This window comes from Micromys minutus (genome assembly GCF_963924665.1).
Source record: "Micromys minutus genome assembly, chromosome: 1".
Taxonomy (NCBI): Eukaryota; Metazoa; Chordata; class Mammalia; order Rodentia; family Muridae; genus Micromys; species Micromys minutus.
The window spans coordinates 238,237,223-238,260,132 of record NC_137969.1 but is presented as its reverse complement, the minus strand read 5'-3'; the positions used below and the strand labels follow the sequence as shown (position 1 = coordinate 238,260,132).

At 38.0% G+C, this 22,910-nt stretch overlaps 1 pseudogene across 1 annotated transcript; it reads right to left on the bottom strand.

The window, feature by feature from the left end:
- Nucleotides 1-12,748: 12,748 nt before the first annotated feature.
- On the bottom strand, nucleotides 12,749-14,304 carry LOC308417767 (ETS translocation variant 5-like; annotated as a pseudogene). The gene is made up of 2 exons: nucleotides 13,373-14,304; nucleotides 12,749-12,915 (listed from the first exon to the last, which is right to left on the bottom strand). The product of its transcript is annotated as an ETS translocation variant 5-like (transcript).
- Between the last annotated feature and the right edge of the window lie 8,606 nt (nucleotides 14,305-22,910).

Below are 22,910 nucleotides of genomic sequence, written 5' to 3'. Positions count from 1 at the left end.
ATAAGTACATTCAAAGGATACTTTTAGATTTTCCACTCCTTTTTACATGATGAACAAAATTGTGTTAAATAGATTTTATTTTCATTCTCTTTTGGTAATTCTTTTGCTAAAAGTTCCCTGTTATGTCATCTGTTACTGGGAGAGTAGAGTGTCATTTTCTATTAAGTTTCTGAAACGCAATGGTCTCTGAATGAGGAAAATTATAAATTTAAACTCTAAACAAAGTCTTAGAATACAAAGACCGTTTTTTTTTTTTTGATATTTAATTTTATGGTGTAATCTCTGCTTAAATTTTATCTTTGACGAGAAAACATGTTGCATTTTATTTTAATAAATGTTTCACCACTAAGTTGTTGGCAATATGTATTTGCTTCTCTATGCACTCTTTTGTCATAATCCTCAACTCACTGAGAGTTTATTAACTTAAACATTTTGCTTTTTGTCTCCTGGCTATGGAGACATGGCATGAATGAGTCAATGCTTTTTTTCTTCAAGAGTAATCAGGACCTGATTTTCAAATATTATATTATTGTTGTGAGGGAATCCTAGGAAACATGTTTGCAGCACATCTCAGTGAATGCCTGAAGAGTATGATTATCCATCCTGCTTGTCTCTTCTATGATTTACTACTGACATGATATCAAAGTGATAATTTAAGCTTTCCAATGTAATTAATTCAGAACAAAATTCTTTGCAATGATACCAGAGATTATATTGGATGTGCTTCTGAATTTCAGTCACTAATACTTTTTAGAATTACATTTTATTTTAATCTGTTTGTTATCTTTTACAATTAAAATAATACTTTAAAATTTCCTTTTTATTATTGATAGTTTTATTTACATTTATTTTATCCTGCCTTTTTATTTCTGAACCATATTTCTTTTGGTCCATTTCACAAAAATAATGAGAGTTAAAAAAAAACAAGACTCTTTCATTTTGTGGTGGTCTGACGGAATATATGGGATTGATGCAATGTTCTCTGTATGTTGAAGTTTGTTTTGTGTCTTAGTATATGGTCTATTTTTTGTGAAGGTACTAGAGGGTGCTGAGAAGAAAGTATATTCTTTTATTGTAGGGTTAAATATTCTATAACTATCAGCTAAATCAATTTGCTTCATAAATTCTTTTTTCCTGTGTCTCTATTTGTTTTCTGTTTCCATAATCTGTGGATGTTGAGAGTGGGTGTTGAAATCTCCTACTGTTATTGTGCAAGATTGAATGTGTGCTCTGAGCGTTAGTAACATTTCTTTTACAAATGTGTGTGCCCTTGCATTTGGGAAATAGATGTTCAGAATTAAGAGTTTATCTTACTAACCCCAGAAAGCTCAGAACACCCAGAAACAACTCACAGACTATAGGAAGTTCAAAAAAAAATAAAGGCCAAAAACAAAAAAGAAAAAGAAAAAAAGAAAGGAAATGAAAAACCATTATGCTTAATCTTTACACACCAAGAAAACTTTGACTAATTCCACGTTACATCTTATTTTACATGTACTTTATGCTCATTGTAACTAGTAAGATTTTAATACACACTATCAAACCTTTAAAAAAATCATGTACTGACAAAAATGTAGTTGTATACTTTTATGCAAAAATGCTTAAAATCTGCACATTTATCTTTGTTTTTTAAAATAAAGTTGTTCAATTAAAAAAAAGAGTTTATCTTGGTGGATTTTTTCTTTGATGAGTATTTAGTGTCCTTTCCCAATTTTTGATAACTTTTGGTTGAAAATCTATTCTGTTGGATAGCAGAATGGCTAGTTCAGCTTTGTTTTTGGAACCATTTGTTTTGAAAAAAAAAAATCTCATCCTTTTACTTTGAGGTAATGTCTTTTTTTGCTTCTGAGGTGTGTTTCCTGTATGCAGCAAAATGCTGGATCCTGTTTACTTACCCAGTCTGTTAGTCTATATCTTTTATTGGGGAATTGAATCTATTGATACTGAGAGATATTAGTGACCAATGATTATTGCTTTTTGTCTTGTTGTTGTTATATGAGGAATTATCTTTTTGTGTTTCTCCTCTTTAGGGTGTGAGGTGAGAATATAATTTTCTGGATTTTTCATGAGTGTAGTTTGTGTCCATGTGTTTGACTTTTCCATCTATTATTCTCTGTAGGACTGGATTTGTGCATGAACTGACACGATGTGAGAAGGAATATTGGAGGTCAATTTATAATGACTTGTTTATCTTTTTTTTTTTTTTTTTTTGCTGTTATAATGAACATCTATTGATGATCACTTAAACAACAGGAACCTTGAGAAAGGAAGTAAAGTTACTGAAATGCAGCACCAAGCAGGTTTGGGCTTCTTCTGTCTTCTCTTCTGCAAACACAGTACCATCCCGGAGTACGACCTAATCACCTCTTATGGAGAATGGAATGAAGAAATAATTTTGTATTTTTGCTCTGTGTATTTAATTCCATATTAAGATATTTTAAATCTTCTATTGATGAGAACTGAGCCAAAATGAAGACATCAGCCAGAACTCTTAGGAATATAAACAGGCAAAAGAAGAGTTGATTTCTATAAAATACCTTAAGAATTCCATCTAACTCCATTTAAAGTATTGCTTCATTCTAAAGAATTTTGGAAAATACTCAGGAAATCAAATATCTAAGATAATCAAAAAGACCATTGTAGCAAACATATACTGTTTTTAAGGTATAAGCAAATGTAATGGTGTTTTTGTTTTGTTTTGTCAATATTTTTTCTTTATTTCAATAAACGTTATTTCTACTTTAAAATTAAAGATGTTTATTTCAGATAAAAAAAAGATATGGTTTAAATTTGATTTTGTCTTGGAATGGCTTGATTTCTCCATCTATGGTAATTGCAAATTAACTGGGTATAGTACTATGGGCTGGCATTTTTGTTCTATTAGTATCTGTATGTCATCTGTGCAGTATTTTCTGTCTTTGAGAATCTCTGTTGAGAAGACTGATGTATTTATGATAAGTTTGCCTTTTTATGTTGCTAGATCTTTTTTTTTTTTTTACTGCTTTCAATATTGTTTCTTTGTTCTTTGCATTTGGTGTTTAAATTATTATGTCAAGAGAAGATTTTTTTCCTAGTCTTATACATTTTGTGTTTTGCAGGCCACCCACCCATCTCAAAGTTTTTAGCCCAGAAATGTTCCTGCCTAAGAACAGGGACAAACAATTTAACAGAGACTGAGGGAAGGGTCAACCAGGTACTTCTGCACCTAGAGACATATCCTGTCTTATGACACCAAACTAAAACCTGTCTCTGTGGTCAAGAGGCACTTGCTCAGAGGAACCTAGTATGGCAGTTTCTGACGAAGTTTGGACAGCAACTGATCAATGCAGATATAGATGCTTGAAGGAAACTATCAGATTGAGCTCAGGAAACCTTTTGGAGGAGCTCGCAGAAGGACTGAGGTAGCAGAGAGATACTGCATCCCCAGTGAAAGAACAACATAGGCTGGCCTGACCACTCTGTTCTAGAGTTTATACCACCAAGCAAAGAGATTCATGGCTCCAGATACACATGCAGCAGAGAATGGCCTAGGTCCTGGGGAGCCTTGATGCTTCAGCTTATGGGGATGGTAGAGTGGTGGGGCGTGAGAGTGTGGGTAGGTTGGGGAGTACTCTCATACAGATGAAGAGATTGGTAGAGAGAAAACTGGTATATTTTCCCTCTGCCAACCAATGATATTGAGATGTAAACAAATGAAATGATTAATAAAATAAATAAATGCTAATAAAACACAATTCATTCATTTCAGACTGTTAAGTTGACATGAAAAACAAAATTGTGGGTATATCCTAACTTACATTCTCATATTAATGTAATTTAATTTTACAAATGGGGAAATCTAAGAGTTAGCATAACAATTTTGACTCTACAACTGAGCTGATTTTCATTGTTTTGGAAATTGCTTCAAATGCAGCCGTAATGCCATCTGCAATGTGGATGCAGATGACAGACATCATTACAAGGGAAAGCTAATACTCATGTGACCATGGATGCCTGTAAAGATCAAGGTGTCTCAAGGAAAAAGGAAAGGATATCTTACATTCAGATGTGACATTTTGCATTTTCTAGCATAATGTGGATCTGCAATCAGAATCAAACAAACACAAAAAAATTTGTGACATAATTGGGAATTAGGGAAATCTGAGTCAAAGAAATAATTTTCATAAATATCTTTATTCAATAAAGAAAGCTGAAAACTAATAAACCAAAACTTAGAGTGTAAAAAAAATTCATAATACAATAATGACATTTATAATCATCCTGTTGAGAAGCAATCACAAGAAAGATATCAGAACCTAGCACTCTCAACGGTATTGGAAATGTGTTTTGAAATTATTGGATTATTATTACTCATAAAAATGTAGGTAAATCAAAAGAAGAGAGAAGGGGCAGGAAGAGGAAAGAATGGGGTTGGGGCAGAGAAAGAAGAAGAAAAGAGAAAAGGGTAAAGAGGAAAAGAGTAAAAAGGAGAAACAAGAATGAAGAATGAAGAAGGGGGTAAGAACTAAAAGTTAAAATATATGTAACTCTGAAAATAATGCATCATGTTCAAAATGCAAATGATCATTTTTTAAGGAAAGCAATCTTCTTTATTGTACATGTTACAGAATATAACACAGATCAGCAGAATGTACAGAGCCTTGTGCAGGAGAAGTATTTCAAATCAACTGGCAGGCTACAGCCTTTCTTCACTGTAGATGTCCGCACTCTGGTAAAGAAGCAAATACATGAAAGAAGCCCCACACCTTGGTGGAGATAGCTCTCTGGGAGGTACAGTGTCCAGTGTTGTTTGACAGCATGTGCCTACACAAAAGGGGAGGGGCATCTCAGGCTACATAAGACTCTTCTCAAACCCCCGAAAACATCATGAATTCATTAAATAAAACTAAAACAAACCCCAATACAATATAAGTAAAAAGAGGAAAAACCAAAAAAAAAAAAAAAAAAAAAAAAAAAACCCACAAATCTATACAGTATTTATAACAAATAAATCTCTAGCCAGCTGAGGTAAAATATGCATCTATATATAGACAGTGTTTAGATTAGAAAACTATAAATATGCATATGAAAGAGTCATTTTATTATAGTGCAATGATAATTAAGGTCCAAGCTTTGGGTTTGACACCTCTGTGGGCTGACTAGTTTTTTTTTTTTTTTTTTTTAACGACATTATTTTGCAAAACAAAGATAAATGTACAGATTTTAAACATTTTTTGCTTAAAATTATACATTTTTGTCAGTACTGTTTTTTCAGACATTAAAATAAATTTTACATAAAACCATGTGAATATATTTTTTAGTCAGTACTTGATTTTTTTCAAGGGCTTGACAGTATGCATTGAAAACCTACTAGTTACAATAAGCGTAAAGTACATGTAAAACAAAATGCAACATGGAAATAGTCAAAGTCTTCTTGTTTTGTGAATATATGTATATTTTTTGTTTTCTTTATTTCTTGGACTTCATACAGTCTGTGAGTTGTTTCTGGGGGAGTGCAAGCCTCTGGGGTTAGCTTCCCACTATCAGTGACTGCATATTATGTCTGTTCTTTTGTGACTGGGTTATCTCACTCAGGATGATCTTCTCTAGATGCAGCCATTTTCTTAAGAATTTGGTTAAGTCATTGTTTCTGGTGGCTGAGTAGTATTCCATTGTGTATATGTACCACAATTTTTGTATCCATTCGTCTTCTGAAGGACATCTGGGATTCTTCCAGCTTCTGGCTATTATAAATAGAGCCGCTATGAACTTTGTGGTGCATATATCTTTGTTGTGTATTAAAGTGTCTCTGGGGTATATGCCCAGAAGTGGAATAGCTGGGACTTCAGGTAGTACTATATCTAATTTTCTGAGGTATGGCCAGACAGATTTCCAGAGTGGTTGTATTAGCTTGCAACCCCACCAAGAGTGGAGAAGTGTTCCTCTTTCTCCACAGCCTCGCCAGCATCTGCTGTCATCTGAGTTTTGGATCTTGGCCAATCTGACTGGTGTGAGGTGGAATCTTAGGGTTGTTTTGATTTGCATTTCCCTGATGGCTAAGGATGTCGAGCACTTCCTCAGATGTTTCTCGGCCATTCGGTGTTCCTCAACTGAAAATGATTTGTTTAGCTCTGTAGCCCATTTTTTAATAGGGTTACTTGATTCTCTGGTGTCTAGCTTTTTGAGTTCCTTGTACACCTTGGCTATTAGGCCTCTATCTGACGTGGTGTTGGTAAAGATCTTTTCCCATTCTGTTGGTTGCCGTTTTGTTTTCTTGACGATGTCCTTAGCCTTACAGAAACTTTGCAATCTCTTTAAGTCCCATTTGTTAATCTTTGACCTTAGAGCTTGAGCCATTGGTGTTTTGTTCAAGAAATTTTCTCCTGTGCCTATGTGTTCTAAGGTTTTCCATACTTTCTCATCTAATAGTCTCAGTGTATCTGGTTCAATGTGGAGATCTTTAATCCACTTACACTTGAGCTTTGTACAAGGAGATAAGAACTGGTCTATTTTCATCCTTTTGCATGTTGAGTGCCAGTTGTACCAGCACCATTTGTTGAATAGGATGTCCTTTTTTCATTGAATGTTTACTACTCCTTTGTCAAAAATCAGGTGACCATATACATGAGGGCTCATTTCTGGATTTCTATTCTATTCCATTGATCCACCTGCCTATTTCTGTACCAGTACCATGCAGTTTTCAGCACAATTGCCTTGTAATATAGCTTGAGGTCAGGGATAGTGATTCCCGCAGATGTTTTTTGGTGTTGAGGATGGATTTCGCTATTCTAGGTCTTTTGTTATTCCATATGAAATTGCACATTGATATTTCCAATTCCATGAAGAACTGGGTTGGAATTTTGATGGGGATTGCATTGAATCTGTAGATTGCTTTTGGTAGGATGGCCATTTTTAAGATGTTGATCTTTCCAATCCATGAGCATAAGAGATCTTTCCATTTTCTGAGATCCTCCTCAATTTCTTTCTTTAGAGGTTTGAAGTTCTTGTCATACAGGTCCTTCACTTGCTTAGTTAGAGTCACACCAAGGTATTTCATAGATTTTGTAACGATTGTGAAGAGGACCTTTTCCTTAATTTCATTCTCCACATGTTTGTCCTTTGAGTATAGGAAGGCTACTGATTTGTTTGAGTTAATTTTGTATCCGGACACTTTGCTGAACTTGTTTATCAGCTGTAAGAGTTCTCTGGTGGAATTTTTGGGGTCACTCAAGTACACTATCATGTCATCGGCAAAGAGTGATGTTTTTATATCTTCCTTTCCGATTTGTATCCCCTTTATCTCCTTTTGCTGTCTAATTGCTCCAGCCAGAACTTCCAGTACTATGTTGAATAGGTAGGGGGAGAGTGGGCAGGCTTGTCGAGTCCCTGATTTAAGTGGGATTGCTTCAAGTTTCTTGCCATTAAGTTGGATGTTGGCTGTTGGTTTGCTGTATATTGCTTTTATTATATTTAAGTATGGGCCTTGGATTCCTGTTCTTTTTAGGACTTTTAACATGAAGGGGTGTTGGAATTTGTCGAATGCTTTCTCAGCATCTAGTGAGATGACCATGTGATTTTGGTCTTTAAGTTTGTTTATATGGTGGATTACATTGATGGATTTCCTTATGTTAAACCATCCCTGCATCCCAGGGATGAAGCCTACTTGGTCATGATGAATGATGGTTTTGATGTGTTCTTGGATTCGGTTAGCAAGGATTTTGTTGAGTATTTTTGCATCAATGTTCATAAGTAAGATTGTTCTGAAGTTCTCTTTCCTTGTAGGGTCTTTGTGTGGCTTAGGTACGAGGGTTATTGTAGCCTCAAAAAATGAGTTGGGTAATATTCCATCTGATTCTATCTTTTGGAATAGTTTGGCGAATATTGGTGTTATATCCCCAATAAATGTCTGATAAAATTCTGCACTGAACCCGTCTGGACCTGGGCTTTTTTTGGTTGGGAGGCTTTTGATGACTTCTTCTATTTCTTTAGGTGTTATAGGGTTATTTAGATGGTTTACTTGGTCCTGTTTAAACTTTGGGACCTTGTATCTGTCTAGGAATTCGTCCATTTCCTCCAGATTTTCCAATTTTGTGGAGTATAGGCTTTTGTAGTAGGATCTGATGATTTCTTGAATTTCCTTAGTTTCAGTTGTTATGTCACCACTTTCTTTTCTGATTTTGTTAATTTGGATACTCTCTCTTTGCCCTTTAGTTAGTCTGGCTAGGGGTTTATCAATCTTGTTGATTTTCTCAAAGAACCAACTCTTTGTTTTGTTGATTTTTTCAATGGTTCTTTTTGTTTCTATTTGGTCTATTTCTGTCCTAATGTTGATTATTTCTTGCCGTCTACTCTTTTTGGGTATATCTGCTTCCTTTTGTTCTAGGGCTTTTAGCTGTGCTGTCAGGTTGCTGATGTGAGCTCTCTCCAGTTTCTTTTTGAAAGCACTTATTGCTATGAGTTTTCCTCTCAATACTGCTTTCATTGCATCCCATAGGTTTGGGTATGTTGTGTTTTCCTTTTAATTGAATTCTAGAAAATCCTTAATTTCTTTCTTTATTTCATCTTTGACGCTGCTATCTTTAACAGAGCGTTGTCTAGTTTCCATGTGTATGTGGGCTTTTTGTTGTCTTTATTGTTGTTAAAGACCAGCCATAGACCATGGTCATCTGAGAGGATGCATGGGAGTATTTCAATCTTCTTATATCGATTGAGGCTTGTTCTGTGCCCAATTATGTGGTCAATTTTCGAGAAGGTGCCATGGGGTGGTGAGAAAAAGGTGTATTCTTTTACTTTATGATAGTATGTTCTGTATATATCTATTAATTCTAGTTGGTTCAAAGTCTCTGCTAGTTTTGCAGTGTCCTTGTTCAGTTTCTGTTTCCCTGATCTGTCCATTGGTGAGAGTGGGGTATTAAAGTCTCCCACTATTATTGTGTGGGGTGAAATGTATTTTTTGAGCTTTAGTAAAGTTTCTTTTATGAATGTGGGTGATTTTTTATTTGGAGCATATATGTTAAGGATTGAGAGTTCCTCCTGACAGATTTCCCCGTTAATGAGTAAAAAGTGTCCTTCTTTATCTTTTTTGATAACTTTTGGTTGGAAATTTACTTTATTCGATATTAGAATAGCCATTCCAGCTTGCTTCTTGGAGCTGTTTACTTGGAAGTTTTTTTCCACCCTTTTACTCTGAGACTGTGTCTGTCTCTGTCTCTGAGATGAGTTTCCTGTTTGCAGCAAAAGGCTGGATTTTGTTTATGTATCCAGTCTGATAGTCTATGTCTCTTTATTGGGGAGTTGAGACCATTTATGTTAATAGATATCAAGGAATAATTGTTTCTGTTTCCTGCCATTTTTGCTTTTTTGGGTTGAGTTGTGTCTGTGTTTTTTTCTTCTTTTAGTTTTCTTGTTTAGGAGTTTTCTTGTTTTTACTAGGCTGTATTTTCCCTCCTTGTATTGGGTTTTCCACCTATAATTCGTTGTAGTGCTGGGTTTGTGGTCAGATATTGTGTGAATTTTGATTTGTCTTGAAATATCTTTGTCTCTCCATCGATGGTGATTGATAGTTTTGCTGGTTTAGCAGCTTGGGCTGGCACTTGTGCTCTCTTAAGGAGTGTATGATGTCTGTTCAGGCTCTTCTAGCTTTCATAGTCTCTGTTGAGAAATCGGGTGTGAATCTGATTGGTCTACCTTCATATGTTACCTGACCTTTTTCCCTTACTGCTTTTAGTATTCTTTCTTTACTTTGGGCGCTTGATGTTGTTACTATTATGTGTCGGGAGATATTTCTTTTCTGGTCCAACCTATTTGGAGTTCTGAAGGCTTCTTTTATGCTCATGGTCATCTCATTCTTGAGAGTAGGCAAGTTTTCTTCTATGATTTTGTTGAAGATATTTACTGTGCCTCTTAGTTGATACTCTTCTTCCTCTTCTATTCCTATTATCCTTAGATTCGGTCTTCTCATTGTGTCTTGTATTTCCTGGACATTTTGGGTTAGGAGCTTTTTGTTTTTTGCATCTTCTCTGGCTGTTTTGTCTATGTTTGCAATGTTGTCTTCTGCCCCCGAGATTCTCTCTTCGATCTCTTGTAATCTGTTGGAAATGCTTGCTTCTGTGATTCCTGATTTCTTTTTTTGGTGTTCTGACTCTAGGGTTATCTCTTTTAGCGTTTTCTTTATTGTGTCAATTTCTGTTTTAATTTCCCTCTTCCATTCCTTTATTTCTTTGGTTCTGTTTTCCTCTCGTTCTTTGAGTTCTTTGAGTGTTTTTTTTTTTTTTTTTTTTTGTTTCTTCTATAAAAGCTTCTGAATCTTTTTGCTTTTCTTCCCTTTCTTGTTTAAGTAACTCTATCAGCATCTTGAGGCATGATTTCAGGTCTGTGTCTTCTTTTTCTGGAGTGTTTGAAATTCCGATGTTTGCTACTATGGAAGAGCTGGGGTCTGGTGTTGCTAGATTGTCTTGGTTTCCTTGGGATATACACTTTCTCTTTCCTCTTGCCATTTTGTTGTCAGTGATATGTTCTTGCCTTTCCCTTGTATCTGGTCTGTGTCTCTGGTACACTTTTCGTGTGCACTCCGCAGAGATCTCTCTACTCCCCGGCAGCCCAGGTTCTGAGTGGCAGCTTGGCCAGGCTCTGCTCTGCGTCCTGAAGTCGCCTCCGGGTGGAAACAGACGTTCCTAAGATCTGTTCCTGGTCACAGATGCTCAGCCTCTACGAACTGTCTTTCCGGCTGGCAGGTGGGCCAGGCTCCGCTCTGCGTCCTGAAATCGTCTCCGGGTGGGAACAGATGTTCCTAAGATCTGTTCCTGGTCACTGGATCGGGGAGGACTGGGCAGGTCAGGGCAGTGTGTGCCCTTTCCGTGTGCACTCCGCAGAGATCTCTCTGCTCCCCAGCAGCCTAGGTCTCCCACTCACCAGTTGCTCAGCCTGTACGAGCAGCCTTTCCGGCTGGCAGTTGGGCCAGGCTCCGCTCTGTGTCCTGAAGTCGTCTCCGGGTGGGAACAGAAGTTCCTAAGATCTGTTCCCGGTTACAGTTGCTCAGCCTGTAAGAGCCGCCTTTCCGGCTGGCAGTTGGGCCAGGCTCCGCTCTGCGTCCTGAAGTCGTCTCCAGGTGGGAACAGAAGTTCCTAAGATCTGCTCCCGGTCATTGGATCGGGGAGGACAGGGCAGGTCAGGGCAGGGGGTGCCCTTTCCGTGTGCACTCCGCAGAGATCCCTCTGCTCCCCAGCAGCCTAGGTCTCCCACTCACTAGTTGCTCAGCCTGTACCGCTGACTAGCTTTCAAGAAAGAAAAACTTAGGTTCTCATAGCTCTAAAACATATCCTCTTATTCCCATGAACCTATTTTCACATTTATGAGAAGGCTGTGGAGTGCCTCACTTGTGGGACAGCAAAGAATGTCCCATGCTCGCTCAGTCAGCTCTGTATCCTGCACGTGAGGAACACGTGTGGAATGTGTCAAGTACAGCAAACTCCTGCCAACAAGGAGTCAGGCGCTTCCTGCTGACTTTTCGACCACCCCAAACCCAATTTTTATACAGCCTTAGTTTGGTTGTTTATAGCATCCCCAATATAATACAGCAATCTGAATTTTAAAAAGTTAAAAAGAAAAGAGTATCAGGAAGCCAGAATGCTAGCTAGCACTACTTTTACCTGTAGGTGACAGGTAAGTCTCAGACCCCAGGTAACCATTGTGCAGGTTTCAAAGTCCAAAACTGAAAACGGAAAGCAAGGCAGATGCCTGGGTTTTCAACAGGTGACCAGTTAGTTGTTAAATGAATGTGACATGTATGTAGTATGTACATCTGCTTCTCAGAGAAAGAGAGTTAGGGAGCATAGAGAACTATACACACAGAACTCTCAGCTGTGTACAGGCTGACCTGCACACTTCAAAATGTACAAATCAGGTTAAAAGTCTCAGCAGGTTGTCTGGTGCAGAAAGCACCAAGCAGTCTTCTAAGTGGCCAAGGGTTACTGAGCTTCTCTCAGGCTTCAGTCTTCTGAAGTGGGCACCACCCTACCCGAGGGATGCAGTGCAGTTACCAAAAATTGTTTTTTGTTTTGTTTTTTTTTGCTTTAAATACCAAAACTACATTAATCGTTTATACAAACTGTTTTTTCCCCTAAAACAATCACGAAAAGCAAAATGAGCCACTCCCCCCACCCCAAATCATAGCAAAACAAACTATTGTTATATTAATCACTTCTCTAAAACAAGCCATCTCATCTGCGCTCAGCCGTGGGACTGGGAGGAGGGGATCCGATTTACTTATGGTGACCTCTAGGCTGGAAAGCCCAAGAGGAGCAGCAGTCTCAGAAGCATGGAGTGAGTAACAGCTCTCCTGGCCTCCCCAGTTCTGGACTAAAGGAGAGATTTCGGGATGAGCTGTTCTTTGCAAATTTCAAACCTCAATTGTCTGAGCATCCCCAACCCAGCCTTACCAACTTTCATATGGGCGTGCAGTTTCTTTCCAACGAATTGGGAAGTCAAAGCCTCCTATAGGGAGGCATTCAGCAGTCCATGATCAAAGTAGATTGTCATAACTCAGTCCCCTCTCATGGGCACTAATCTGAACATGCTGCTATACTGCTCTGCACGTACTGACCAGGACAGCAAGGAGGATGTACTCCCATCTCTTCCCAGGAGCTGAGTCAGATTCACCAGCCATGTGGTGGTTTTTCTGTCTCTCCTTGTTCCCACTCCCTAGCCAAGGTATTTATCTTTAAGGGTGTCAAATACAGAGACAGCTTGAGTTCTCCAGATACCCAAAGCTTTAGGTACAGCCAAGGACACAAACAAAACCACTGCCCTTCTTTGCCTGAATGAGATCTGCTAAGTCTAGGGTTTGGCAGCTCTGCCATTCAGAAACGTAGTGAGTGAAGCCGTCAGCATAGTGGGGGCTGCTGCAGCGATCCACGTCCAGGAGGTAAGCTGGGTTGTCTTAAAAGTGATTCAGGTGATATTAGACCTCTATCAGTTATGGGGTGGGTGAAGATCTTTTCCCAATCTGTTGGCTGCCATTCTGTTTACTTGACAGTGTCCTTAGCCTTACTTTGCAATCTCATTAAGTTCTGGTACACCTGGACCTTAAATCACTAATAATCCAAGAGCTAAGAGTATAGCCTTATGGCAATTTTTGGTATTCAAAGATCATTATGCCTAATCTATACTCACCAAGCAAACAGTTTCCATGTTACGTTCTGTCCTACATGTACTTTATGCTTATGGTAACTAATGGGATTTCAATGTATGCTATCAAACCTCTAAAAGAATTAAGTACTGACAAAAAATATTCATATAGTGTTATGCCAAAATGCTTTTAAAAATCTGTAAATGTATTCCTTTTTAAAAAAAAATAAAGTTGTAAGAGAGAGAGAAAGAGAAAATTAAAAAAAAAAAAAAAAAAGAGTCAGTGACAGAGTGTGCTCTTCCCTAAGGAGGCATTCTGACTGTCTTCAGGAACAGGCGCTCATTGTCCAGGAAGGCCACGGAGAAAAGTGTATCCGGGTCATAGACAAATTTGTAGCTGTACCATTCCCCAGCCACTTTCTGCATGATGCCCTTTTCATAGTAATAGCAGGGGTAAAGACTCAGCTTGTCATAGTTCATGGCAGGCCGATTCCTCTGAACACTCCAATGCCGAGCAACTTCTTTCAGTTCTCTGAGTTTAAAATCCATGCCTCGGCCAGTCCAGATGATGAAGTAGGTGTTGTCTGGGTCATCCAGAAGAGTTACATGTAACTGCCAGAGTTGCAGAGAGCCTCGCCTCTGATAAGGGGACCCCTCTCGATCCATGGTGGGCTCCTGCTTGACTTTGCCTTCCAGCCTTTCTGACACCACGCATGTGTCATCAAAATATTGCCTGGGGTCCTTTTCATATGTGATTCCTTCATGGTTGCTGGAGAAATACCCACCTCTTATGTAGGGTGACTGGCAGTTAGGCCCTTCCTAGTCAGCACAGTAATCCTGCAGCTCCTGCTTGATTCCCATGGGTGACTGGATCCCATGTGCTGGGGCACCGGGCATCCCAGGGACCCCATGTACATAGAGTGGGTTGTGGTATTCCTGCTTAAATCCCTGAAGGGGTCGAGGAGCTGTGGGGACAACTAGCTCTGACATCTGCTGGTGGTAGCTGGGGCGATTGTCTCCAGAAATTATTGACTGAGGAGGGAAGGGGAGGCAGGACTATCCCTAAAATCTCTGTTTTGTTGGATATTGACTTTCAGGCATCATTTCTGGCATATGCAGGGCCAGATGTGGTGGCTGGAGGACTGCAAATGTTTGTTACTGTGATCCAGGTTCTGGAAGCAAGTGAGCACAAATAGTCATTTCAGAGGTATTCTGAGTTCATTTGCGTTGTCTCTCCCCAATTGAATACCCCAAGTGCTTTTATTAAAAGAGACATTTCATATTCACTGGGGTTAAGCTTTGTAGGTCTATCTATTTCTACTTGGGACATGGATCAGAGGACACACAATCTGGCAAATGATGCCAGGGAACAAAATGGTGCTCATGGCAAAGATATATTAGTTTCATCACATGGTAGTGGCAATATATGTGCTGGAAGATTGAAAGCCTAATAAATGGTAAAGTTATGAAGACATTTCTTTTTATTCATTGTTAATAGCAAAAATGGGCAGTGGAGGATTTGGAGAGAGGATGAATGAATGGAAGGGTAGAAATGGGAGCCTTTAGGAAGGATTTGCTTGTGTCTGACATGGACAGAGCATCTCATGAGGGTTATGAGCAGTTGTTGTTATTACTCTAAGGTTCCCACACACATAGACCCACTAGGAATTGTTAGCAAATTGGACTGCTTATAATTCAATCATTCTAAATGGTATTAGCCACTTAACAGTAAATGCAACCTTAGAAACATCAGCAACCTTGCACATAAGTTCTTCTGACTGGAATATGCCAGGATGCATTCAGCAGCGAGAGCCTCAATTTGAGCACCGATCAGGTTCAAATTTCTGATCTCTGACAGGACCCGAGTAGAGAGCTACACACAGTGGGTGAAGCTGCAGGTTGCCTGCTGTGATCTCTAGACAGCTGTCAAGGCTGATAAAACCTGTCACGCTTTCCTGAGCTGTGCAGCCATTTACTAGCAGAAAGACGTCACCCTAGGAAGCACAGTCAAGAGGCATAACATCTTTAGAGCTGGATGGATGAATTCTTTGTTGTGTTTCTTCTTACAGCTTAAATGTTGACCCATTCCCAGAAGGCATCCACACTCGCCGCTAGGAAGTGCTTAGGATCTTAATTCCTGAAGTCTGAGGTGTTTGATGGGCACATTGCCACTTAGCTGATGAAGAGAAGCTGAAGGTACAAGGTCAAGTCAAGCTCTGTAAGGCAGTAAGATTTAACAGCAGGTCAGTTCCGAATGACACGTCTCAACCTGTTTCCAAAAGCATGTAATTTCCTTTCAAATATCAATAATAATAATCATTTTTAAACAGCTTGAAAGATAGCCAATGGCTTCCTGGATTTCAGTTCCACAAATAAGCTGAAGTTAAGAATTAGATAATATCTTTGCCAGCTGGTATGCAGTACTCCTGCCTTTGGAATGAGGCAATCTTGTTTACTAGAGGTCTTGTGAAATTCTGTTTTTAAAGAGTTTTATATTATTATTCAAGGAGAACAAGTCCTAAGGAGTGAACTAATTTAGTGAGCTCTCACAGAAAATATTCAGATGATTTCATAAATAGGATGCCACCCAAATATCAGTAAAGTTTTTAAGGTTACAAAATGGTTGTGTGAGGAACAATTAGTTTCCCAGAAACAGATGGACAACTTGTTTTTTTAATATTTTATCTATTTTTATACTTTTTGCTTAGTTTATTTTCTGTATGTAGCTTTATGCATTGTATTTGTACTGGCCCTAGCCCAAGTGAATTTCTGTCCATACATAGAGAGTCCAGAGTTCTACATAGTGTTTATTATTTTCCCTCAAGATCTAAGTGTTGACCTTATTGTTTGAGATGTAGTCTCTCATTGAACCTAGAGATCATTCATCTATTTGGCTCTTTCTCCATCCTAGCATCCACCTGACTGCTTCCCGAGTGTTGCGACAGTGGCTTTTTGATGCTGAGTGTGACTGTCCCATGACCTGTGGGATCCAATCCCACACTCATGTTCATGTGGAAGGTATCCTACTGACTGTGTTGTCTCTCCATTACCAATCTGGTTTTTATTTTCTGTTTGTACATTTTTATGTCTCTTCAACTCTAACTCTTCTTTATTTTCTCCATTAGACACTAAAAGAAAGATCATATTATTTTATATTGCCCTGGGTTGTTTTCATACTCAGTGAAAGACTGGGACTTGCTAGCCCCTAGTTGCTGACTAACTCACACCATAGCCTTTGTTCTGTCTTCTTATGGACTTTAATTCAGAATTTTCCAGTTTAATAGAATTGAGAAATGTTGCCAGAAAACATACAACATCAGCCCTGGATTGACATGCTGGCTCTGAGTTCAGTGTGGTCTTGAGAGCTAATGTATAACTAGAAGAGAGCGTGAACCTGAAAATACACTGCAAAAAATGCAGGTGATATCAGCTATGTTTAACTCAGAATGTTTATAGTTTATAAATGCATGTCTGTGTGTCTGTATGTGTGTGCTTGTGTGCATGAGTATGTCTCTGTGTGTCTGTGTGTGTATGCGTGAGTGTATGTATGCATGCATGTGTGTGAGTGTGTGTGTGTGTGTGTGTGTGCGTGCGTGTGTGTGTGTGTGTGTGTGTGTGTGTGTATGCATGCTCAGATTTGTTATAGTATGGTTTTTAGCATGCTCATTCTTCAGATGTATACTTAAAATCATTATTTACTTTGGAAGTAAGATAAAGAGAAATTTTCAAAAGAAGTATGAATCCAGTGCCTTAAAGACAGCAGAATAGAGGTGATGTCCATTATTTTGATTGTAAGAAGAAATGACAGATGTAGGAATGGACTTTAATCTGGCACATGTATGGACATTGTACTTTTTCAGATAGCTTTTTTGTAACTAAATGCAGCTTGAATACCATGAACAAGATATTTTGGTAAAAAAAATTATCTAATTTTTCAAACATTAGATTATTCTATGAGGAGAGTGAATTGTTTGTGGAAAAGCAGTCATTATAAAACTTTCCAAAATTTCATATTCACTTCATAAAAATCTTGTCATGTGAGTTCAAAAAATACTATTCATCTAGACACACATTTAGTAATAGGTTTTATAGAAGTTTTATAGGGATTTATAGAGATATAATAAAATAAATAGAAAAATAGACATATAAAATATTTTAAATTTCCTTTATACTAAAATATAAAAACATGGGTATATATTTTACACATTGCCAAAAAGTACGATAAATTACATAGTAATATCTTTTTACTCAAGAACTGAAACCATTGATGGGACTCAGTGTCTGGCCATGACATGACAGTTCAGAGAAGACAAGTCAGGGAACTAGTGAGAAAATTGCTATTTTTATTGACTGAAATGTGAAACCCATGGTAAGTAACCATACTAAAATAATAAAAGCAATTTTTCCTTTTAACAATTAATCTGAAAATTGTGAAATGTATGCTATTATGACAGATTTTCTGGCATAATAATGAGAAAGAGTTTTGAGTTGACATGCGTTACCAGGCAACTTTCACATATTTGTGGTCTTCTCTTACATATCAATTACTTTCATTATTCAATAGTAGTTCTCCAAGTCCTCTCTCTGGATCAAAAACTATTCAGAATCACAAAAATACACAGCAAAACAATGTTACTTATGGGAGTGATAAGCTTTAGTCTTTTATACAGTTTAGTGAGTCATCTGTATAGGATGGAACACTAGTGTTTCCTTAATCACCTCAGTTTAGAATTGCATTATTTTTCCTGCTATACTACTTTCTGCTGGTTAAGCAGTCATTGTTGAACTACTCAAATTGTACAGACTTCATGTCACCACTGATTATCTTGTCCTGTGAGCCCCTGGTGATTTGGGAGACACTTCTCAGAATGTGGTTTTGTTTATTCTGCAGTATCCCAATGTTGTCATCTTCCACATGGCTTCAGTACACAGTTCATAAGAACATAACTCTTAAGGACACCATTGTTTGAAATTCAGGTTCTTTAGCGAGTCACCTTATTTCTCTGTTGTGTTCTTCTTTTTCAAATGGGACAAAAATAATCGCTAGCTGATAGAATTCTTGTGAAGCAAAAGGGTTGATGGATTCCAGAATGCTGATGAAAGGTACACAAATGTTAACTATTGTGCCACCTCCATGCACTGTGTGGTTTTCATGCTCAACCTGCCCTCGTGTCATGTGAATCTGAGATCTTATCTTTAGGAATTTAACATTTGAGGAAAGAAACAGAGGGACTGGGGCAGATAGTAAACCCAGTAATGACAGTAAAGCTGTAAGAAGAGTCTTAGCACCATTAACCAAATGAGCTCTCCTCTCCTTTTCTACATGATAAAAAACAAGTCTGTCTGTACCTCTGTGTGTCTGTCCTGCTCTCTCTCTCTCTTTCTCTCTCTCTCTCCTCTCTCTCTCTCTCTCTCTCTCTCTCTGTCTCTCTCTCTCCTTTATTCTTAACGTGGTGAATATTCCTGTGATAATCTTAATTTATATATTTACATTTCAAATGTTATTCCATTTTCCCTTCTAACATCCTCCTTCTTCTACCCCACTCTCCCTCCCCCTGCTTTTATAAAGATGCTCCTACTCCCACCTGCCCACTTCCAACTCAATACCCTGGCATTCCCTACACTGGGGAAAAAGGAGCCTTCACAAGATCAAGGATTTTTCCTCCCATTAATGCCAGAGAATGCCATACTCTGCTACATATGCTTCTGGAGCCATGGGTCTCTTCATGTGTATTTTTTAGTTGGTGGTTCTGTCCCTTGGATTTCTGGGGGAAGGAGGAGTCTGGTTGGTTGACATTGTTGTTCCTTCTACAGAGTTGCAAACCCATTCAGCTCCTTCAGTCCTTTTTCTAACTCCTCCATTGGGATTAACTGCAAGCATCCTCATCTGTATCAATAAAGCTTTACATAAAATAAGATATACTAAAATTAATAAAAGAGAAAATGGGTAAAAGCCTCCAGGACATGGGATAGAAGAAATTTTCCTGAGCAGAACACCATTGGCTTATGCTCTAAGTCACATATCAACAAATCAGACCTCATAAAATTGCAAAGCTTATGTAAGGAAAGGGACACTATCAATGGGATAAAACAGCAACCAGCATATTTGGAAAGGATCTTTTCCAATCCTACATGTGATAGAGGATTAGTATTTAATATATACAAAGAACTCAAGAAGTTAGACTCCAGAGAACCAAATAATCCTATTAAAACTGGAGTACAAAGCTAAAAAAAAATTTTTTAACTGAGGAATATAGAATGACTGAGAAGCATGTAAATAAATGTTCAAACTTCTTAGTTATCATGAAAATTCTTGCCACTACAGAACCAAACATTTTCTAGGCAGACTTAAGTCCTACTTTTTAAGATAAAACTGGTGCCTGTAATTATTATTGGGTCAAAACCCTATGGGCACACAGACAATAAGCCTTAAAAGAGAAACTACTACTGCTATTATGTTAGCAGTCATAATATTAATCTGACCCATATTTACTTTTTATACCCATATATTGATGCATCATTGAATCATCATCAGAAATGTTTTATTTAAAGTAGGTGAGAATTACACAGAGACCTAAAATGGTTGAGGTCCTGAAAATCAGATAAAGTAATTCTCTTAGCCATAAATAGACATCTGCCAAACATTCTTTTCTCCATAGGCTCTGATATCATTGCAGAAGAGATAGAGGAAAGATTGCAAGAGCCAGTGGCAGTGCATGAAGTAGGACAAGGAAACAAGGTCTTCAGGACATATCAACTGACCATATGAACTTACACTAACTGTTGAAGCATGCATAATATCTATGCTAGCTTAAGAATGTTCATACCTAGAGGTGGTAGGCATAAAGTTTCCCATCTGTACTAGAAACTATTGGCATTTGGTAGCTGCTAGAAGAGAATGCATAGATTTCTTTAAGAGTGAAGACCCTTGTCCTAACATGACATGAGCCAGTAGGTAGGGTCAATGAAAGATTTTGAGTTATTGCCTCTGATAGAGCTGAGGTAGATATCTACCTCCAGCTCTGAATACTTTGGCATTGCAGTTGACCAAATCTGAGGAACCTCATATTTCAGAGCTCAAGAAGTAATCTAAGAACACATGTCCCCTCAAGGACATTTTTTTCCAAACTTCTACCCAGACATCTTTTCATAAGAAACCTCACAATCCATTCTCTACAGAATTATCATCCCATGAAACAAAATTTGACCTTCCTTCCTCATCCTGGGTCATGCTGCTATGTTGCTGAAGATTCCCTGCACTGGAACTCAGTTGCTTTATTCTCATCAGCTTTTACCCTGTCGTCTTCTTCTCCATGAGTAAGGCAAGACTTCACTGCACTTACTTTAGGATCTTCCAGTTACTAGGACACATCCCATCTGTAGAGAATGAAGAAATTAAGGAGAAGTCTTTGAGATATGAACCTTGATATTTGGATATAGTGATATCCATGGGTGGTCTCCTCTCTTTTGAGAAGAAGAGGATGAAAGAAGATGGGAAGATAGAGAAGTGAGTGGAAGTGACAGGGGGGAGAGGAGAGAGGATAAGCTACTATCAGTATATAAAGTTAATTAATTGATTAACAAAACAAAGAGAAGCAGAACATACTGGACAAGGTCTCTCAGTTAATGTCCTAGAGCTACAGACTGGGTGAGCCACAGAATCATATGTTCCTCTTCCATGAGTACACTGTAATTTAAAAAAAATGTAATTCAGCTTGACTTTGGAAAGCTGTTTGTGATCTGGGATATCTTTACTGAGAGATTATTTCCAGAATTTGGTCTGAATATGACTTTCTGAGCCAGTTCTGCAGGATTCTTATCCATAACCACAGGAACACATGAATGAGTCATGAGGACAAGAAACTGAGACAATGAATTTACCATAGTTAGTAAAAACAAAATTCTAGAAGGCCAAGTTTTCCCTGAAGAGTGCAAACTAAATTTTTCCCAGAAAATATGGACATAGAAATAAGTGGGTAGTGTTTGTTCTTAGGTTTCTAAGTATCCCCATGACACTGAGTATGAATGCATATGGTATTCCATTTGTTAATAAAGAAACAGCAGTCAGAAAAAAGTAAATTAAAAAGAATGCATATCAGAGTAAGTTGACCACACTTCAGAGGAAAGCTACATATATAAAAATATATGAGCAAAATAAATTAGACATGATGAGTGAAAATAAGAGAGATGATACACAGTTACTGTGTAGGAGAAAGGAGATGAGAATCTGAGAGGAGGTGAGGAATGAGTTAACATAATGAAAAAAATTGTATAAAATTCTCAAAGATCTAATTCTTTGAAAAGATTATTACTAGAGGATATACAAATATTTGGAGGATATTCTATGCCCCAGAAACACTTCAAACAGGAGCCAAACATCCTAAATCATTATTTTTATGTCTAAAATGAGTATTTGAATAGCTACAGTTGAACTTTGAGGGTTAAGGCTGTATAGCCTTTATATCATTTTGAACTTGATGGCATCCAACTTTGGGGATAAACACATGGAGGAGCATGAAGAATCAGAATCGCAGTGGCAAAATAAAAAGGAGCAGAGGGTAAGATAGATATTCCTGTATGATTATAGAAGACTGGGATCCAAATATCCTCAGATACAGGCACTAGCTAAAATTTCCCTTGTACATTACACGTTTACATCTAAAAATGCACAGAGAAAGTTTTTTGCAAGAATGATCCAAAGAAAGAGAAGACCAGCTGAGAAATGTTCAGAAGCAACAATTTTTTAGTGTATTTTTGAATGATAGAAGAGTTCTGGGATAACCTTCTTGTGTGCTGTGTAAAGGCTGTCTTTGTATTATTCAAATATTGGTATTTTACCTGAAGAACTGAACAATCTGTGTTTGATATTGCTATTCTAATTGCTCAGCATCTATATAGTTTTGTAAACATTTTTCTTCCGTAAGCTTTTGATTCGTTTAAGAGGTGATGGCCTATAGAAAAGACAGAAAAGGAAGGGTGGGCACTTTAGATAGAGATAGAAAATGTGGGTTAAAGTCAAGCTCAGAGAGATTTACCATCTAGAAACAGGATGAAACAATTGTGTGTACTGAGGAATGGTAATGGCTCATGTGGCAGACTGTACATTAGAATTAATGGGTTAATTTAAGTTATATGAATTAGTTGGGAACAAGCCTAAGGTAAGTCCCAAAGTATTCATATTAATAAAAGTCCCCTGTGTCATTTATTTTGTGAGCTCTCACCTCCAAGACAATATAGTGATAAAAGTATCAATTATAGGGCTTAAGCCATTTTTCATTTGTTTGCACATAGTAAATTTCAACTTCATGTCCTATGAGACACTCTGTAGTTTACATAAAAGGACATCTTTAAGGCAGCATGGTGTCTTTGTAAGCAGCATCTACCCAGTGCACAGATGCGAAGAAAGATGGTTAGAGAGATGAGCACAGCATTTTATATCATTACACAGTGTCTAATGTATTTTTTTAAATAACAAGTGCATCATCATGAATGGTTGGTTTGTTCTTCCTTAAATGTGCTCATGAAGAAGTTGAAGCAGTACTTAAAAATATGTTATTGCAATCTGCCACCCTGAACTGCCGCTCGTAGCAACTGGTGGGTGGGAGACCTGGGCTGCTGGGGAGCAGAGAGATCTCTGCGGAGTGCACATGAAATGCACCCCCTGCCTTGCCCTGCCCTGCCCTGCCCAATCCAGCAACCAGGAACAGAACTTAGGAACTTCTGTTTCCACCCGGTGGCAACTTCAGGACGCAGAGCGAAGCCTGGCCCATCTGCCACCCAGAACGGCAGCTCATAAAGGCTGAACA